This window comes from Neodiprion virginianus, chromosome 6, assembly GCF_021901495.1.
Source record: "Neodiprion virginianus isolate iyNeoVirg1 chromosome 6, iyNeoVirg1.1, whole genome shotgun sequence".
NCBI lineage: Eukaryota > Metazoa > Arthropoda > Insecta > Hymenoptera > Diprionidae > Neodiprion > Neodiprion virginianus.
Window position 1 is genome coordinate 23,409,606 of NC_060882.1, and position 18,082 is coordinate 23,427,687.

The 18,082-nt window shown below is 43.7% G+C and overlaps 1 protein-coding gene across 1 annotated transcript in view; it reads right to left on the reverse strand.

Moving 5' to 3' along the window:
- The window catches only part of LOC124307950 (hemicentin-2-like), a 297,325-nt gene that overhangs the window by 218,925 nt on the left and 60,318 nt on the right, over positions 1-18,082 (reverse strand). The window contains exon 2 of the mRNA XM_046770196.1: positions 11,991-12,060. The gene's annotated coding sequence lies outside the window, so the exon portion shown is untranslated. The remainder of the gene's footprint in view (positions 1-11,990; positions 12,061-18,082) is intronic.

Genomic DNA, 18,082 nt, shown 5'->3' on the forward strand with positions numbered 1-18,082 from the left:
CTTTGTTAATCGATTTGCCAATTATTGCACGTTCGATACTTTTCATCTCTGATATAATGAATTTTGAAACTATCTATCCGCGGCGATGCAGCCGACGAAGTACCGAGGGGAGAGAAAAACGTCGTCATCCCTAGCTGCCGCGGTAAACTTAATTTTCTAACGACACATAGGGGGATAAGAGTTGCCTGATACAGACAGAGGGTTGAGCTGCTCCGAGAACAGAGACAGTTTACTCCGTACCGTTATACGCGAGTTGCAGGTACCTGGTAGCTAAATTGATTTTTGCAAAAACAAATTTAATAAAGGTACGACGGGTGTACGCTCTAGCCTTGGTTCCCTCTTTATACTCTCGGCAACTTTCAGACCGAACGAAATCCCTGGCAATTTTCTAGAAAACATGTAACCGGCAGGTCTGTATAAAGAGACGTAGACACGCAAACTCATGCACACCCGCATACGTATCCCATACGCAGTTTGTCACTAAAGTGTTATGTGTTTATTACTCCCTTGAGTTACGCGCACGGGCGTCACGTTTTTCCTCCACTTGCTAGAGCTTGCCAAATCTTGGCAGTAGGTTCTGCTGCTACTTTCGCATGTACGGAGACTACTGCGTTGTCTATCTACTGACGTGAATATAAACGCGCCACACATCCAAGTCTGCCTAGCGCTGAAGATAAAAAAAGAGAAAAAAAAAAAAAATAACGAAGAGAGGGACGGAAAGAAGGAGCAGCCGTTATCCAGAAAAAGTGAAAAGTCATCGTAAATCCGCGAACACGTACTCAAACTATGTCGCGGAAGACGGATGCCGGTAGATCAAAATCCGTATAACTATTTCTACGAGCGAAGCCCGTTCCTCCAGAGACGGGATATGGCCGGAATCCGGGGCTCGTGTAAAGGCTGGCAGGATGGTAGACCTGGGCAGCAGCTGGTACAGGGTTGAGGATCCGCCTTTAGCGTGTTGCAGCGTCAGCGGTACAGCGCTGCCAACCCCGCAACGATTTACTGCTAAATAATATCTAAACAGCATGCCGAATGCAGATTGGTTCCCGTGCGTTACCAGGGCTGTTAAATATTTGACGGAATTAACTCACGCCCTACAGATCCGACCCGATCGCTGACGTCGACTCGTCGCCACGACCTCGAGTAGATAAATATCGGGACCGATCAAAGATGATCTAATTTATCCCACATCGCGTCGTTTTTTATAGTTTCTTTTCTCCCGAAGTGCACTGACGCTTGAACGGAAGCTAGGAAAATGGCTGCGGCATCGCGTGTGGCTCTTAAAGTTTAACTTCTGGCTGCTATTGACGAAGCATAAACGAATCGCAGCCATACTGGTGGTGGATGCGAACTTCTAAGTCAAAATATCATGAAATCGCAGCTTGAAGTTGGTTTCTGTCTAATCATAAGTAGTAGAAACAAAGATAACGCGGGGGTGAATGAGTGGACAAAGGGTGAGGAAAATTCCAGCAGAAGGGAGGTGGAGAAGGAAAGAAAAAAAATTAACCTTAACGGGACTGATAAAATTAAAATTTCTGATTTGCTGATTGACATCCTGCGAATCCTCCAGCTTACTTTGGATGTCAAACAGAAAGACGCCTTCGCAATTTCATGCTCATGACGTGCCAGTCGTCAATTTGTTAAACGAAGATCCCTCGTGGACGGTATTTTATCACGTTTTACTGCGAGATCAGGAGTTGACATGAGAGACATCCGGGCTCACCCTGCTCACCAATCGACCACCGATAGTGTTGAACGTGTAAATAAAATATACGCACTCGCTGAGAAAGTAAGTGCGAGAAGTCAAAGTCGAGTTGGTCAGGGCTAAACGGCCGTGTTCAGAGCTGCTTCCTGGTGGTAAACCAAAGCAAAAACATTACTCTGAAATTCTCGGTTTGCTAGCAGAAACTAAGCACATCAGGAGTTCTGTCTTGTACGGAAGTGTGAGACAAAATGGACCTCCCAAGGAAATATGCCTTCTATAGAAGCTTCAAAGTACAACGTTTCACTAATTTCAATTTCGTCTATAAAACGGTTCACTATTCTTGGCATTTACCGGATCATAAGTATTCATTTTTCGAAAATTATTTTTTCCGCCTCTTACGTCTTATGTCAGGCTTTCCTCACTAATTTTAAGTTATACTGGTATTCGCAGGTTATTCGGAAAAATGGATTATACTTCAGAGATTGAAACAGGTCAAACTGAAAATACGTTATAGTAATTGCAAGATTATGATAATAGATATCGCGCCATAAAATGTTAGCCTTGTGCGTTCACACTTTGCACGCTGAAGTGTGAAACGTAATTTTAGAAACGTTCTCGAAGTGGTCCATTTCGCCCCTCGTCAACTACTACGTCGAAGGCTGTCCATTTTGCCTTGATGGTCCATTTTGCGCTCCTGCTTATCAGAGAACTGTGTCTAGCCCGGGCCACGTCGTAATTAAAACCCAGTGTTTGTCTTCCGGGGAAAAGCACCCGGTCCTCCAACATTAATTTTCAACGACGATCAATTTGCAAAATGCCGGTCAAAACACGCTGACAATGTAATTGGAAACGAATTAAAAATTACCCATAGGCTCTTAGAATGGTGATCCGTTCGGGATGCATGCATCCAAAGAAAACACAGACCAAAATTATACCGTGAAACGGTGTTTAAATATGTATCGTAAGGGTGAGTTCGATAAAATTTTCCAAAAGACGTACAATGGTTGCTGTTATCCGTTTATTGTTTCCACTTCGGTGTATCAAAGTATGTATGAAACATCAGAACGACAGGTTCCTTTCTCTCCGAGCTATATTTGTACATACGGGGTAGAGAAAACGAGGGACGAGATGAAACAAAAGAAAAAAGAAGAGAAGAGAAAGTAAAACAAAACGAGAAGAAAACAAAAGGGAGAAAGATGAGGCGCAGTGTGTGGCATAGAGGGGCGAGCGAGGAAGAAGGGAGAAAATGAAATAACCGAGAGAAGAGAATAGGAGGAAAAAAGAACTTTATGGTCTACTTGCGCCAGAACGAACGCGCGTGAGCAGCCAAGGGTAGGAACTGGTAAGGAAAGGGTGGCAAAGGGTGTTGGCCAACTTGCATAAATGTATTGAAATTTTATGGGGCTGCTACACCCGGATGCGATACGTAGTTATCTAATGGCCGCGTCAGTTAAGCGAAGATTCCACTCGACTTCGAAACAGAAGCACCTAGCTCAATCCGACGGAATCGAAGAATATTCACAGACTCGAAGAAATCCTTATGTGACAAGAAAAATACTTAACCGCGGTACAGATATTCTGATATCGAAAATATTGACGCAACCACTTGAATAAGCATCATTGACAAACAATTAATGAGGAATGGTCAATGGAAGAATAAAAAATAATAACATTTTCACTCGTGATAGATCTAACGAACCATCTTCGAAGTCCGGGTCTCCGTTTTCGTTTCGACGATTTGCCCGAACGACATTCGGATGCGACGCGAAACGAGGAGGGACAAGAAGAAAGTCAGGGAGAAATGCGTAGGAAACCAAAGGAATAACCTTAGGCTCGGGGGGATGGTTATGTTATGTTACGGCAAGGATCATCACGTCCCGTATAGTCCCCCATAGAATTGCAATGGTTTTATTCATATATCGAAAAGCTTAGGTAAGGCGCACCCCCCGTTGAATACCACATTGGTATCACTTCGATATTTGATTTTTCAACTTATTTTCGATTCTCCGTATAGAATTTCGATTCCCACTTGTTAGTACGATCGTACTGCTTTACCCTAGATTCCGCACAATTTTAACCTTGCCATTGATCCGATTGACCCTAACGGCAATACGGGAGTGCAAAAAAGAAAGAAGAGAACAGAATAAAACTCCGTGGGATAAAATTGAATTACTTTATTAGAGTGAGAATTACTAGCTATTACTCGTATTGTCGCATTCGTGCGACGTATATTCGAGAGCCTCGAAACGCCGCGGCGACGAGAATACACTGAATTTAAATAATACTGTACTCAAGTCGAACGTTCAAACTCTGATGATGTATACAACTTCTCTTCCATGCGATAGACGAAAAAATCGGAAGAAAACGCCCGGGCTATTACCATTGCCTAGAAAATTTGATTTGGAACCATTACGAGGGTTGTGGTAAGCTTCTTTGGATTTTCGGAAACCGAAGACCTGAATTCCGATCAAACGACTGATCGGGGCGTTAGTCTGCAAGAGTGTTTCTGTGCTGCAGACAACTCTTGTGAAAATATGACCACACCGTAGGTTGTTTTTATTTCCCTACATCCCCGCTCGTAATAAAGATATATATGCAATATGTATGTACATATGTATGGGTATATACGTGTTCAAGGTACGTTGTAGCGTATACATGTAGCACACGTACACTTTTTTGTACTGGCTTGTTTCTGCTCCCCCATGCGCGTCTGTGTCGTAATATTTTCTTCAAATGAAACCACGTGGTAAGCCAGGGTATAATTCGGCAGAGCCAAACCGTCCTCGAGCGAGCTTATTTCGCAACCAAAAATCCAAGTTTAAGAGTTGTATTTTTTGGTAGCCAGTTTTTCAAGTATGAAAAAAGTTTTTTGTCCCCGCATGTTTGTCGTTCGGTAAAAATGATCCCACGGCCGAGTCAGCGAGATCAGCATTTACGTGAGTGTATTCTGAAAGAAACTCTTACTTATTTTTCTAACTTGAGTATTATGATATAACAAAAAAAAAAACTTGAGACTTCGAGAAACAATTATACAATATACATGTTAAATTTTTTTAATAATTTCGCAGAAATTATGGAAAATCATTGAAGTTCGAGGTTTTGTACTGGCGGCCTGACAACAGTGTAAAACGAGATCGAGAAGAAAAATGGGCGCAGAGGCAACGGAAGGAAACGAATCTGTAGTACTAAAGAGCGAGAGGCGCTTATTTGCTTTCACTTATGCTCGAGAAGTTGTTCCCTGGCAAGAGTATACGATTTAATAATTTCATCCGGTATATGATAGTTTTTGGTTCTCTTATTGAACGCATTTCTCTTCGAGTCAATGCTCATTTCACGAAATACGTGCAGGGTGTTGAGAATATCATTTTCCTTCAACACTCCAGTGAAGATTCCTGCAACTGCTAAGAATTTTAATTTTATTTCGGCAACAAAGGCACGTCGAGTAAGTATAATGGCTGAGGTATAATAGTAGCTTTAACCATTCTTCAAATCTTTATCACTGTGTGTTGTGTATATATACCAAGAGAAATCTAGCACCCTTCGAAGATCTGGAATTGATTCTGTTATTCTTGGTCAAATAAAGGAACGGCCGTAATAATGGCACGGTGTGGGAGAATAGGTATACTCACACACGCGAAAAGGGTACACATATGCACAAACACACGCACGAATTGAAACACACATGCTGTCCTCAAGAGTTTCTCGTTGGACTTCTCCTCGCTAACTCCAGCGATCTCGCTCCAGGGGGGAATTCAAACACGAGAAAGTACTAGAGGGAAAATATTTCCGAGGATTTGGATGAATCGATGGATGTTCGCGCGATCGAAAGTGAGAAGAAAGTATATATGATGTACACATAATCGTGAAATTTCAGCCAACAGTCAAGAGTAGAAGAGTGTGTAACAGAGAGTGGTGAATCAATATGAGGAAGTATGACTTATACGGCTAGCTGCGGTATAACTTCGTATAGTATAGATATTGACTTGGTCAACTTTTACAAATAGCCCCTTTAACCGAAGAATCCTGCAGAAAATAGCCGGTAACTGGTCCCTCGATGGAAATCTAACGAGCAATAATTCGCCAACGTAACCCCAACAAAGCTATTGGAAGGGTCGTCGAAGAAGCCCGCAGCCATTTTCCTCCTCCAAAACTTATACTTGGAGTTCGGTAAAGGAACGATGAAACGATAGAAACCAAACCAAACCAAACCGAACGGGGACCAACCCTAACCCATAAATGCGTACAGAATGCGGGGGCACGTGTATATCTATACCGGCGTACACATCGGGGAGAGAAGGTTGTAACCCCGGAGCAACTTCCGCCGGCGACTGTGCAGAGTTTTAAAATCCCGCAGAGCTAAGTTTCATCGGAGACCGGAAGCGCCGACAGATCGGCTCGGATTGGAGCAATTTCAAACTTATACCAGGCGTTCCGAACAGCTTCACGGCCAAGTTTACCGGCGCACAGAGGCGGAGGAACTTGGCCCAGAGGATCCCCGAACTCCCAGCGCTCATCCAGACCCCTAAAAGGGACGAAACCCGGCGTAATGAACGCGGGTGACATTCGGACTTGGACCCTTATGCAGCCAAAACTCAGGAGGACCTCGCACCCTCCGCCAATATTACGGGCCGGTATATCTCATCAATCTCTAACTGTCCCGCACCGAGGTCGCCTACTTCGCCCCAGGCTGTATTTGAATTTACCCGCATGCTCATCTCACCGACAGCTACGGGCTTCTCCTCTCAGCAGCCGGATGTCCGATGTGGAAAGTGCGGAAAGTTCCCCGTTGCGGATGTCAAAAGTTTTTTAACATCCAATTGCGGTGCCCCAGGTAACTGCGAGTAACATTCATACACGTATCTCTGTGGCTAGATTGTATAATGCTGCTGAACTGAACCTGGCAACCAGAAAATGCAAAGCTGTGGTCGAACCGATTTCAAATTAAACGGAACGTTGAACATGGACTCGAAATCAAAGACTTTCCATGCCTGTTATATTGAAGTAAACGGAGGTGAAAAGATGTCCAAACCAATCGATCCACCAATGAGACGACGTACCGCGATTAGTTCCGAACTGATCACTTCAGAAGTGTTTGATAATTAAAACTTGCCGAGACTGAAGAAAATTATCCAACGTCGTGCTTTGTTTTACTTTGGCGAAGCTCTGCGAGTTGTATGTCTTGGTAATCCGAAACAGAGCTAAACACTTTCTCGCTTGTCGATTTGCGCGCATTGCTTCGAATGGTGAATTTTTTATGAAAATCTGTTAATTGAGTTCCGCCGTTAACTTCACCCCGAGAATTCGCAAACTAGAGGTCTAGTACAAAGGGACTCTCCTCTGAATTGATTATATTCAAGTTCAAAGGGGTGTGCGATAGAGTCATTGGATTACCGTAATTTATTTGAGTACAATATAATGCGCGCCACATAGGGTGTACTCAATTTTGAACAGTCTGAACACTTATTCCCTCTTGAATTCAGGGCGTCTAGTCGCCGGGTGAATGTCTGGGAAAACAAGAATAATTGGTACGCAACTCCGCGACACATTTCCAAGAAAGATACCGACAATTGTACGAAGGTAAACACTATGAACATTGAATTCTGTCGTTTGCGCGAAAAAAAACGCGAAATCGCCGAAGCAATTGACGAATCGTTGGCCCGCCGCGCGACTTACGACGTGGAGTGACGAGTTGTGAAGATAAAATGTCCGAAACTTTGAGGATAAAATAATGCTGTCGAAGGATTTGGCGAGCCTTTTATTGAGCCACTGTAAAGAAACGAATGATTTCTTAACATCGACTTTGTTAAACTGAGAAGAGCAATGAAGAGTTTTCAATAGTATTATACTTCGGATCGTTGTAGCAAAAAATTATTTGTCTTGCATATTCATTCTGGATAGACTTCGGAAATCAATCGTATTTTCGGTTGAAAAATATCGTACCCTGTATGTACGATGTTAGAAGAAGAGGAACAGAAATTAGCCCAATATACGTTACGACGGGGCGAGGAACTCGAAATCTGTAGGTTTGCCTGTTCTCTGGAAAGTGTATTATATCTCGGGGTGCGAATTGAAACCGTAGTGCGTCATTACAGCACACAAAGAATTTTTACGGACGTTCGGTTCCTCGAGGATGAAGACAAGTTGGAGGCTTCGCTGAACACGGAAAGAGAGTGTCTCTTCTCTTTCGTTTTCACCCATTACCTGACTACCTGGGAGTCTGTCTTTCTACAGACTGAAGCCAACTGAAATGTGTTAGCGTGTAATATGGAGAATAGCGAATAAACATGTCTTTCAAATTGAATGCTGAAAGTTAGAATTGATGGAAGGAAAAGGCCGGAGAATTCCGAGCTCATGAGAAGGCGGCACAACTTCAAGTCCTTACGTGTCAACATTCTGTTATTCGAATTTCCAACGACATTATGTGAATTTAAAATTGCTTTTCATACCCGGTAGACCCGGCGGTGTCAGATCTATTCGAGAAAAGCGTCCAGATTAAATTGCGACAGAATATTTTCAACGGTCCTGCGAGTGAATAAAAATAAATTTCTATGGATTTGGTGAAATATTTGAATAAAGTTGAAAATTTCACCGTACCGCGGTATTCAGCGAACGTACCAATTATTATCAGGAGTATGCTCGGGGGAATTTCAATATCAAGTATGCACGATTGGGGGTATTGCACATTCGTTAACATATGCATGACGCGACAAACTCGCGTTGATCTAATAAAATCGTGCAGCACATATAGCGCGAAGAGGAACTACGATGAAACAAAGTGAGGAGTGCCAGCACCCGTACACATAAAAATTTAACAAACTGATTCGAACCACTCCGGTCACCTTCCGTTCAGCGCTAAACTTGACCTGGTCATCCCCCTAAGGATTTAGTTGTCTGCCGTATACCGACGGTAATAACACCGCCGAGAATGGGTTACAGGTAGTTCGGCATATCACGGAGACTTGAAGATGGTGATTAGAATTAATAACATCGCCCCGTACCACCAATCACGTAACCTCGCACGGGCTAATGACGTCATTAAGTCAAACTAATAGCCAACCCTTAACCGGCTGGGGATGAAGCCGTGAGGCTGCCAAGGCATGTCCTCGCGGCCAGGGCCATAAAGGACTCGTCCACCCGCAGCCTCTTGCCTCCAGTCGCTTATTTTTCGGGGATTTTGAATTTCGATCTTACCGAGTTAAGCAGCCCCGACTTTTGCCAGCCGCCTCGATCAAGCGACAAACGGGAGCGGTTAGCTCGATGGAAAATGTCTCTCAGACTCAGTGTCTTCCTGCAGTCTTGTCTGGGCATTTCTCTCCCTTAGTTTCCTTTTTGCCTCTTCCCTCCGGGTCGATCGAGCCCCGCCGAAATAATTTCAACTTCTCAACTTATTTCGAAACTTTTCTTCATTCATTCTAATTAGCCAATAAGTCACTCTGACATGGCCGGCAGGATCTTGGCTTCCAAGAAGACGCGAAGGTCTCCGACATCAGAGCGTCAGAATATATTTTGGCTCATTTGTCGAAGCGGGGAGCAAGAAACGTGACGTTTCGATATTCAAGTAATAAGCACAAACTTTTAACGTCGAATCCCCGGTTGTCTTGGCAACCATAGATCCTCGCAGCGTCTGATTATACTTTCTTTTCGTCAGCTCCGCCATCCCGTTACTCATATTATTAATACCTACTCACAGAAAAGAGCTATCATTAACGGTGTTACTCGATCTCTGAATTGCGCTGAAGCGGCAGTTTCGCAATTGGCACTAATTTCCTTCCATTCTCTTTGCGGCCTCTGATAATAATCGCCACTGTCGCTCGCGATGTCTTAATTTTTGTCAAACCGGGTTATTTCTCCACGACGAACACAGCGACGCGTTCTTCTTCTAATCCACTAGATGCGCCCGGGTATTCCTTTGAAAGTAATAAACTTGACGTAAAGAACGTTCGGCGGGCTCCACAATTCAGATACAAGATATCTTGATCCTATCTCAATGCCGCCGCTGCACGTGGAAATAATCATAGCAGTGAATCTACCCTGACCAGGCACCGCTTCCGGTTTAACCCCGCGGCGAATGCCCGGTGGTAGTCGACCGGAAACTAGATCCTCGCATGGACAATGGCGCTGCCCGAGTTCCTTATATCGTAAGAGCCCGGAAAATCGGAGAGATAAGCAGGAGATCCGTAGAGAGTCTGCAAATCGATGTGTTTCATCGCAGACTCGGTTCCGCGATGGCCTCGCACCCCCTAAAACTTTCCGCTATATATGTTTTTCCTCGAAAAATTTATTCGCCAGTCTGCTGCACAGCTGCTCGATGCTGAAAGCCCGTTGCATTCGATATTCCATTGATTTGACATGTCGGTCAATGTATGAAAACAATTCAGTCTATACAAAATTACTATCGTACCGCTAACTGACTTTTATCAGAATGATCGGCTTTCAAATTTTTCACATCTGTGAAGCCAAGTGAAGGAAAACGACACAGATGCCATGTTCTAGCAATTATTTAGGTGAATTTTTAAAGATTGAAAACCGCCACAAGTGTAGCTAAAGTCTAGTTCTAAATCGATTATAGAATTAATTCGGATCGATATAAATTTGAAAAGCCACCAACAGTTATATCCAGATATACCATCCAACTGAAAATATACTACTTCGGAGGTGACCTTTCAACACAGATCAACGTATCAACCTACAAGAGGTCAAAAATCCATTTCCCAAAGAATCAGCTTTTTGAACAAAAAATTCGTACCACAGAAATGCTGTGGTGCATTTCATTCTAACACGATATTGTTAAAATTCACAACGTGACTCTATGAATGCGAAAGGATTTGTATTTATCACATTCACTGCGGTGCAGGATTTGAGTGATCGCAGGGACGTTGCTGGTTCCATTTCTGATTCAGTGCTGGAAACGAATTCGTATTTCAGTGGATAATTATGTGTAAAATTTACGGTATTCGTCAAGTTTGTGCAACGCATACGAGCATTACCGTAAAACCGCCAGCCCGCAGGTATGAAAAGCCTGATTTAAGTTAATAAAAATTGCCGGTATCACCCCCAGCTGCGAATGATCTTTTCCCCTCACTGCAATATAGCAAGGAAAAAAAATCCCACAGATATTTCACACCCTTCTACTTTTCTCGGAGTCGAGAAAAATGAGGATAGATTTCCACTGTGATTCTATTCTACTAATCGAATCCTTGGCATCCGAACCACATAGCGCAGGCCTCGGTATCATTCATTCACGCTTAAAGTAATTACAAGATGGATAATGATCCGTTTGTAACCGATCCAGCTAACCCAATTATTTCTAGAGTACACACAATTTTTAACCACAATAAGGTACTACGACGCTGATGAATTAGAAGGTTCTTAAATCGATCACAGCAGTAAGAAGACTAAAATCTGTAGGACAAGCCATTACAAGCTACTTATGCCACTTTGGTTGCTTACTTTAGCAAACAAAAGCCCGTCAATTAGCCGAAAAAAGCATGAAGTACAAAAGCAAAAAAAAAAAATAAAAAAAAAATGGATCAAGGAAGAAGAAAATCACCAAGAGGGCGAACAATGAAGTTTAAGTCGTTCTCTTGCTCGACTGGCGTTCGTTACTCGTACCTTACGACTCTTTATTTCTAACGATGAGCAGGCAATTTAAAGGCGAAAAAGTGAACAATGCTCGTCGCAGAAGTAAAGCGAAACGATTTCGATGTAATTAATTGGTTTAATTAGTGTAACCGCCGCTAAGAGAGATACAGCCGTCACTGCGCCGAAGAACCTCGCGCTTCATGGGGGAAGACGGAGGCCGCACGCGATTGCCCCTATTAATAATTAAGATTGTTCCTCGTTAATTTTAATTAGTAACGATTTACATTCACGCGCCACTTGTCCCATTTAACAAGCCTCCAAATACTTTCGTTTCATTTTACTTCTTCGCGCGATTCTATCCAACCTTCATTATAGACATAGACATACATTGATATCAATGCATACCCGTTGAGTAACAGTTCAAATTTCATATCGTGTTGAGTGTGAGGGCATACCATAAAAATTCTCACCAAAACTACCAAACCCATAATTCTTTGGCGAAAATTCTCTGGCTCTTTCTTCGTGTAACATTATGAGCACACAAAAACTGTTATCACAATTTCAATCAGCTCCTTGCGGAATCTTAATACGTACTTCTTCAGAATTTGATACATGCCCGTATTTATCATGAATATTGTTAGCGTAATAAGAATACCTGAAAGGGACATGTTGAAAAAAACTTTTATCACTACATTAATATTACCTTGAAATATTTTACTTCGTTTCGCAGAAGAGAAGAAATCGGTCACCGGATAACCGTCACGGGCCTGCATCTGTAATATAAAATTGCGAACATTAAAAACGCCCTTTTCGTCGATCATCATTTAGAATTGAAGGGGACTAACAGAAATTAGTATTTATTCCACGTCTACGGTTCCGAATAGGTTATTCCTATCTTTCAAATACTTTCTAATTGTATAACCGGCGTGTAATCCGCCAGCTTTTCATCCTCTCATTGAACTGAATAACCCACTTTTTCAATCAACCGACATCATTATCGATTCATTCGATTTACATTCACGTAATCCTCGTGCATATACTCGCCGATTCTAAATGCAAAGAACTATATTTCTCCTGAATTTTCCACTTTAATCTGTGATTCAATTGCAATATTTGCGTCAACCGTTGTTTGGCCTCGGCATATGTGCACGCGAATTACCGTTACAAACCAGCATAATCGGCTATTTAATCATTTGTCGTAGGCTCCAAACTGCCTAGCTTTTCTCGAAAGCTGCATTAAAATTTTAGTTACGCATTTGAAAATTTTTACTCAAAGTAACGTTTAAACGGTTTCAAGCATCACGATGTCGATGAAATTGAAATTGAATTTCCCTAATGAAATTTTGACGAGAGGCTAAAACATATAAAAACCAAATAATCGCCTTGCGACGTCGCGCGAGCTTCCCGATGACAGCTGACGAGGAACGTGATTGCATTTTCCGCATAGTATTTGCATCGTTGCACTTGGACGAATGAAAAAACCAAAGAGATGTGTTATTTTTTTTTCGTTCATAAATCGTTTGTTTCGTTCGTATTTTGTTACATTTTTACGTCATTCATTTTGTTCGACTCTCTTGTTTTGTGAGAATTCGTCCACGAGTAAACGATGATACCTATACGTGTCATATATCGCATGTATGTACGTACACACGGCTCAGCTGCGATTCATACATGCGTAAAAAATATTATCGCTATACTTGTACGCTTATACGTATTGGTAGGTATGTAGATACAGGCCAGGGAGCCGAGGAGCCCCGGATTTAGTTTTGATGAGTTTTTCCTGCCCGCAGAAAAATCCGCAGTTCAATCGCGACCATTGAATACCAATGTAAACGGTCTAGGGACCGACAGTTTTTTTTTTCTTCCTTCTCTCTCTACCCTTTTTTCTAATACCGTGTTTCATTTTATTTTTCTCTTACTTCCACACACCGCCCGCCGCTAACCTTTCTCATATATAAATAATATTTTTATAGAGCTTTTTTCTTCATTTCTATTTCTATATTTTGTTATTTCATTTTATTTCATTTCAACTCTTCCAAACTCAACTCGAGTATCGGGAGCGGTTTGTTTTCAAGCATCGACAAACCGCTTGGAATTGGCAAACTTTTGGTCATCCAAGAAATTAGTTTCTCGTCGCTACCGCGTGTGGCGTTACAGAAAAAGCGAAGGAGAGTTGAGCAAAATAAAATTCGAACAGCCTCTCCGTAGTCGACTAATAGGAGTCTAAGACAATTTAGTGCTGACTGCTAACCACATTACCTATACCCTCTCAGTTAATACAGAAGAGCACTGGTTTAATACATTCTCGAAAATTTCAGTGCCTCGCTTCGAACGACAATAACAACTAAAATAATTTTCAACCTCCGAAGCCCGGAGAACGACGCGATTAAAACTTTCCTAGGAAAGGAGAACAAACTATAGTTCAAACAAATCGTAACAAAATCGGTTGGGAATTTTGTTCCCAAATAATATCCATGTACATCCTTGAATCACTCTGTACTCGTATATTCGCATGTCTCTTTTACGTTTCTTCAGGTTAGGTATACGGGCGAGGTGAAAATCGAATTTCAATTTGGATTTAAACCTTGTGCATACAATTTTATTGTTGTTGTCAATTTGTCTTTCAAAACAAAAACTGGACCGTGTCAATTTCGTCAGTGGTTATTCAGTCCAACCCATACAATTCAACGAGAATTTTATTCCGAATTTTATACGATCCGATATACGATACTGCTTTCAGCTTTAGGCAGGGGTAAGAATTATACCGCCTAAAATGCGTACTTGAAATGAACTCTAAAAAGCACTGCTTTATCAAATATGTTTCATCCACTCTACGGTGCTCCACGTACGCGTAAAATAATTATTCTCATTACGAGCGACAGGGTTTCTATCTTCGGGGGAATTAGTGCGGTAAAAAGCACGTCGTTGCACGCGACGAGTCGAAATTTCCAACGTACCAAGTTGTAGCGACTGTTTCTTGAACGGGCTTAATCCCCTCGGTGATAATTAGTTCTTAAATACCGGAATAATCAATTATACCGCAGAGCGTGAGATGCTTGAATTATTTATCCGTGCACCGGCGGCTGATCGAGGTCCCTGCTGGTTTACTCGGGTTGTATAATTTATTCAATGATTTTCGAGCGACGATAAGGGTGGATGGCCGTTGGGTCCACACAGTCGGCTCCGCGAATCTGGAGGAGTAGCAGGCGGAGGAGAGAAGAGCAGAAGCAGAAGCGACGACTTTGGAAAGTCGGCCAAATCCCTGTCACGGTTTGTGCCCGGTCCTTCGTTCGTAACTTTACGATACGGTAGACAAGAGCTAAGGAGCAAAGCCCTCGGGCCTTCTTTCCCCCAACTTAGGTATATGAAGCTTAAAGTGTTTAAGCGCGTCTAAGCGAGTCAGCAAAACTTTCCAACGCTTTACCACACACGCGTTCAGCTGCATGCGCCGGTGCAATAGTCGGTAAACGAAGAAGGCTGCTTATACGTATACGTGCGCGTGCACGTGCCATCGAGTTTCAACTCGCCCCATTCCTGACAATTAGCAACAAAACTTTTCCAACCAGGCAACGTGCGCATACGTTCAAGATCATGTGGCCATGTGCAGGCGTCGGTACGTTAACTGCACAGCGGGAAGCTCTCATACCGGAGATCGCTCTAGCTCCGTAGTGAAAAAATTATTCGACGTGGTTCGAGACAAAAGATGAGTGTGGCTCAAAATTTAACGTATCTTTCGAACTGTTGATTTCAGCTATGTTAGATTGGGCGTAATCGTTCGTTCACGAAAAATTACGTGGGAATAACGTGACTTGATAATTGCGTTTTTTTTGTGTTTTTTTTTTCTTTCTAGCAAATTTGGAAGTTTTCACCAACGCCCCGAAAAGTATTGTTCATTCGGTGAATGAGGTATAGTAATTAGCTGGTTGTTTAAAGAACGAGAAATAAAAGCAACTTTTTGAACAAGCCCGACTCCAGATTCATAGTTGACGAACAAACAATAAGGCTTGAAAGAAATAACTCATCCGAAAATCTTGATCCCATTAACGCGAGCCAAAGTAAGCCCGAGGGCGGTGATGGACGAGAAATTGATCGAACTGTCAGAGGGTAGAAGTTGCGGTAGGGGCGCCTGTCGTTCCTTGGCTATCCGTACGCTGGCGAGGGGTGTATACGTAACGCATGTGAATTGGAAGAAGCTGGGAGCGCAAGGATGCGGCAGGATGCGCAGGCGCGGTGTGGTCACCGAGTACCTTCGCCAAAAGTCTGAGGAACGAAGGGGGGAGGGTGCCGGTAATGGAGTTGAGAGTCACGACCCGTACAGGGCGGACCGTTGGGAGTGCGGAATTACCGCAAGCGACCCACATAGGGCGGATTATGTCGGTTGGATGCGTCGGAAGCGGTTTCAAATCAAATATAGGGGCGGGGGTCGAGCTTTCGGCGAAGTCTTCACCCAGCCAGCAGCCAGATCCTCGGCCGCGTGTGTATGCGGAGGCGTAAACGCGGACGGCCTAAACATCGCAGACGGCGGTGTGCAGGGATCGTTTAAATAGCCCGTTGCCGTTCATCCGAGACTCTTTGGGTCCTTTGGGTCCGACTAGCGGCCGTCTATCGAGTCCTCGAAACTCGGGAAGCGAGGTGCAGATATTGATGCGAGGGAGTCGATTTAAAATTCTAATGCCGAGGCGACGACGTAGAGAACTTTGCGTTCTTTTGGCGGCGAGATGCATCGGCCGCTCTTATACGCATACATATACCTTGTATTACATGCTCCTCGCCTCTCGCCGCGAGTTCTCCGAGCGGCGTCAAAGGCTTATGAAATAGCGAGAACTGACTCTTAAATGTCATGCAAACTCGATTTCCGCGCACGTTAGAAGATTCAGGTGGCAGCTACGACAAAGACCGAGACGATCGGCGTCGGGCGGAGTAAAAATTCCCGTTGCACCGTAGAGGGAGAGCACTTGCGGAATCCTCGTCTCAGATATAAAACGTTCTCACCCGGGGTTTAAGCCCCCTTGGATCCCGATCCGGATCTATAGCCGATAGAGGAGATATACATAAGTTATAAGATATAGCGGAGCTACCGCGCGCGTGTGTGTGTGTGCGTGTGGTATATAGGTATACACGTAGCATGTATGACCTTTGCCTGACAGGACCGGGAGCTTAGGCGACGCCATGCGAGCCCGAAAGTTCTCACGTCCCTTTCAACTGTAAAAGAACCTTTCAAGTCGCTGCCAGACGACGGATTTCTAGATCCATCGAACAGTCTACAAGCCTCGCCTTTTCTCTCTATACAGCTGCACTATCAGAGGCCGAGTCGCGGCTTTTGCCTAGCTCTTAAGAAATGTCCTCTCGCGGGGCGAGACGCGGTTTAACATGTACGGGACTTGTTTGATTTATTTCTCCTTTATACTCTCGAGTTCGGCCGAGGTCGGGTTGTCCGGAATCTACGCTCGAGTGAATCTGGTCAAGCGCAAGGTTAAACTGAGGCAACGAATGTCAGGCTTCAGCCAAATTTCATGGCTTTCTAGAGACAGCGACGCAGACACACGCGCGCAGAGTTCGAAGGGGAGAATTTCTCGATTCGTGAAACGCGAGAAACGTAGGAGTATGAATAAATTCCTCCTCCTTAATCTCGTTCGGTTCTCGCGCTCGAAAACACAAATATTAAACTCGTCGTTAGTTTTTACAACGGAGCGTTATGGGCACTGGAGAGAAGAACGGAGAGTGAGTGAGCGGTAAAGCATAACAGATTTGTGCAATGCCAAGACGTTGAACGGACTGAATAAAATAGGTCGATCAGTATTCAAGGAGGGTCTGCTATCGCCGGGTCCCTGCAGCGTGCCCATATCCCGGGGGCGTTGCTCCTCCACGACCGTCCGGGATACTACGAGAGACTTGCGTCGGAGCGACCTGTCCGAGTTACTGCCCTCCTTCAACCACCGCTCACCCCGAGACCGTCGGCCTGTAACCCGCTATTGCCATTCCGTCTTGATACACTGATACTAATTTTGACGTCGAGCCGCGGAGTAAATAGCTCATGGTAATGGAGTAAAGCGCGCAGTTACCTGCGCCATGTCATTTCACCAATAAGCCGGCTACAGCTTCCTTCCCTGATAAGAAAAGTTCTATACGAGGTGTGTATCCCGCCTATTTTTGTCATTCTATGAAATAGTGTAGCACGTCACAAGGTATTTGGCGAGTATTTTTGTTCGTATCCTAACTCGGCCGTTTCAGGGATAAAAACCACCCCCAAGATTTACCCCACGAACAAAAATACGGAAGCACTACCGATTGTCGATAGCGAATGATGTTCAATTGCATTTTATCGAAAAGTTTTGCGTCGTTAACGAGAAACCCTGAAAAATATATTTTTTCGGGTAAACTTTAGTGATGGTTTTTGCCTCGCGAAGGGCGTTGTTAAGCGCGTGAAAAAAAATACGTGTCCGATGTTTTTTTTTTTTTTTTATGCACCGCAACGTGCTACGGAACGGAGAAAATCGGTGAGGTACACCTCGGGTGCTTTTCTGGTTCGGAGCACCGAAGTCTTGCTCGGATATAGATACTGCAGAAAGATGGGTTCTGACCCTTGCTCGTTGCTCCTCGGGTGAGGAAACAAAGTTATAGATAAAAAGTCGAATAAATAAAGGAAGGTAAGTGCGAAAAGTGTCTCCCCTGTATCGGTCGTTGGGACGTAAGATTCGCTTGCAGATTTAACACGCGGATGCACGCGGTACGTGCAGTAAGTAAAAGTTGTAGGATATAATGTGCGCGCGGCGACGTTAGTTTTCGGAATGGCAA